Source organism: Archocentrus centrarchus, chromosome 23, assembly GCF_007364275.1.
Source record: "Archocentrus centrarchus isolate MPI-CPG fArcCen1 chromosome 23, fArcCen1, whole genome shotgun sequence".
Taxonomy (NCBI): domain Eukaryota; kingdom Metazoa; phylum Chordata; class Actinopteri; order Cichliformes; family Cichlidae; genus Archocentrus; species Archocentrus centrarchus.
In genome coordinates this window covers 13396853-13400664 of record NC_044368.1, presented here as the reverse complement: position 1 = coordinate 13400664, position 3812 = coordinate 13396853, and positions in this window count along the sequence as shown.

Genomic DNA, 3812 nt, shown 5'->3' with positions numbered 1-3812 from the left:
TTTGGGTGTTTTGTTTTTTTGTTAACTTCACATTTTGTCACAGTGGTTGTTTCCTCAAAGGTGTTGTCTTTCATACAAAACCACAGGTATATGAGTATTTTTCCATGTAGGGTTCACAAGTTATGGTTAACATTCCTTTTATACAATGAAGAAGTGAAACAAAAGGAGATTACAAGGTAGTCAGTCCAGCATGTAGTCTGAGCAATGAATATAGGCCCTGTCACCTACAGATCTGGTAACAGCTGTACAGAGGATCGTCATTGCTTACTGACCCAGGTAAAAATGAAAACTGGGTGGCTGAGGGGAAAAATGCAAGTGCAAATCAAGTGTGATCATGCAGTCCTGTGAATTCCAGCTGTTGACTCTTATAATAAAAGTGGGATTTTTTTTTTCCTCCTAGATCAGAATAAGCCCTTGTGAGGAGACAATAGCATGAACTGTCCAGCACAAGGCCATGAGTTTAACCTTATTTGACAGGAGTCAATAAGGTCCATTTCTTTATTTCTTATTTGATTTTCTTTGGCTAAAATTTCTTCTGAGACTGGAAAATATACAGTCAGAAAAGTCTTAACAGACAAAAAGGAAAAATAAAAACAGGAGCTAAAAATTGGCCTTTGGGTATTATTTTTAGCAGACTGTAATGACCACAACAGTTCTGTGCCTCAGCCATTTATTTTTAGTAAATGTCCACATCAGCTGACCTGGTAACTGTTCTCTCTCCTGCAGAGCTTATGAGAGGGATTAGGGCAGGTATGGCACTTTCCATCAGTGTGGCCCTACTTTGATACAGTGCTTCCACAGAGACCCGCACACACAGACAAAGGAAAAAGCTTTTATATAGTTTCTGTCTTTGCACAAAACTGGTTCAAAGGTATGTTGAATGCTGTTCTGTATAAGACGTGAATTAAGTGTATCCAGTACAGCCTGATGTCTAATGTGTAGAATATAACAAGTTGAATATTGGGTCAACTAATGACCATCTAAGAGGGGGAAAAAAAACAAGTGTTAATGACCCTCGATGCAAATGAGTCAGCACTACTGTCTAACCAGGCTCCAGCAGAGGGCGCTCCAAACAGAAGGCAAACATTTTCTGTGATAAACTAAAAAACGTTAAAGATTGAGTTTGGCATATTTCAGCATCAGGCATGACACCAGACTTTAATGGTTTGAGACCATAAATGTGTTTGGTGGGTAAAATGTTAACCTGATTAAGCCTGATCTTTTCTTCAGTCTGTAATGCAATAATCTAATAATAAACACAAATTGGCTGAATAGTCTGACTTGAGCCGATAAAATGATGCAATGTGGGCTTTTTTCTTTTTTTTTTTTTTTTTTTTTTTTGCAGGATGTATGCTAATTAATCGAAAAGTTTATACAGTATTTACTTGGATTGTTGCATGTAAGTTATATTTCCATTATAACCTCAGAGTACACCAAATTGATACATAAAAGTGCATTAAAAAGTGTTCTTTAAATAATCACCCAGGCTTTCTGTACTGGCAAAGAGTCTATTGTGAAATAATCTACCACATCTAAATAATTCATGGAGTTTTAACATAATTCAGCACTGCATGTGTCAGCTTTTGGCCCTTTGGAAAAAAAAAATGTTGCTCACCCCTGCACCACACTGACATTTTATCAATGGAGTTTATCATTGTAATAGTTTTAACTGTAGTTATCAATCAGCAGCAGTAGATGCTTATGTTAATGAGTCAAAGATCCCAAATGTTGTGACTCAGAGGCTTAACAGCTCCCGGGATATGTGTGGCGCTGGTGTAAGATGGGATACATGAAAACTTGCCTACTTAACATTTTTTGTGGTTCAGAAAAAGGTTTTAAAACCCTCTGCAGAGCATTAAACCCAGTGTACATCCTGAAAATCATGCCTTGAATTCCATATGGGGATCGTGTAGTGACCACCCTGAGTGCATTTACAAGCAGGAAGTCTCTGCTTTTTATCGATGATTTTTATGGAAGAATGCCTCTATTTACAGCTTGACAGACATGACAAAGTGCTGTGCTTGAGTAGAGGAAGCTGCTTCTTTCTTCTTCTTTTTTTTTAACTGCAGGATACTTAGCTAGTATTGTGCATACTGAGCTGGTGTGTTTGGGATGCCACTGGCAGAATGGTTTCCAGTATGCAGTGTCCCCTCCACAAGAGACAAATTTAGCAATATTTAGACTTTCATAATCTAGATTATTCCTGCATTTCTTCTGCAGTTTTCTTCTTTTTTTTTTTTTTTTTTTTAATGCAACAAATTGAATGAAACAAATTTGACATCTTCCATCCAGTGCCATCAGCAGCTGATGGGAAGATGCAACATTACTGAAGCGTAAACATTCAGATGCACAACAAACCGCATGATCAACTGACTGGTGCCTTTGGAAACTGTCGACCATGCTAAAATGTGTAGTTTTCTGGCTGTTGCCCCCTCTAAGGCCCTGACAGTGTTGTCTTTGAACAGCTGCTCTGTGGATTTAGGAGTTGGGGAACTCTTCCAAGACATATAAACAAACACAAGACCAGGATTAGGATGGCTGACGCTAATAGCTCACATCTTTCAGTCTCTTGCTTTCACTCTCTCATCTCTCATCCCCCACCATATGCTCTTCTTCTTGACATGCCATGCCTTCTCTCCCTGATTTGTCATCTCACTAGTACCTGCCTCTCATGTCAGTGTGACTCTCTTAACAGAGCATCCCTATTTCTTAAGTGCATCCTGTGGTTCTCTGGTCTTGACCACTGTAGGTTGTCCTCTAACACTAAAACAGGAAGAGCTTTTGATGTCCTTGTACCTGCAGACTTGGAAATTTTACCAGGTTTGCGAGAATGGGGATGCATTCATTTTGTATTTGTGACAACATAACTTTTAAAATAAGAAAGAAAATGTTTCAAATGGACAGCTGAATGCATCAGAATGGGGAAGAAAGGTGATTATAAGTAACTTTGGCATGATTGTAGGTGCCAAACGGGCTGGTCAGAGTATTTCAGAAACTACTGATCTACTGGGATTTTCCTTGCACAACCATCTGTAGGGTTTACAGAGAATGGCCCAAAAAAAAAAAAAAATAGAAACTACCAGTGAGCAGCAGTTCTCTGAGTAAAAATAATTCATTGATGTCAGAGTAGAATGACCAGACTGCTTCAAGCTGATAGGAAAGCAACAGTAACTGAATTACTTACAAACAAGGTATGCAGATGAGCATGTCTGAACACATAATGTTGAAACTTGAAGCAGATGGGCTACAGCAGTAAGATCACCCTGGGTCCTTCTCCTGTCTGCTAGGAATGGGAAACTGAGGCTACAGTTCACACGGGTTCACAAAACTTGGACAATAGAAGATTGGAAAAACATTGCCTAGTCTGATGACACATTCACATGGTGGGGTCAGAATTTGACGTAACAGCATGAAAGCATGGATCTGCCTTCTATCAGTGGATCAAGCTGCTGCTGGTGGTGTAATGGTGTGAGGGATATTTCCTTGGCACACTTTTGGCCCCCACCTGATTATTGTTGTCCATCCCTTTATGACCACAGTGAACTCATCTTCTGATGGCTGCTTCCATCAGGATACCGCACCATGTCACAAAGCTCAGGTCATCTCATACTGGTTTCTTGAACATGACACCGAGTACTCAAATGGCCTCCACAGTCACCAGATATCAATCCAATAGAGCACCGTTGGGATGTGGCAGAACAGGAGATTCACCTCATTGATGTGCATCTCCAGCAGCTGTTTGATGCTATCATGTCAATATGGGCCAAAATCTCTGAGGAATGTCTATGCCACAAAGAATAAAGTCAGTTTAT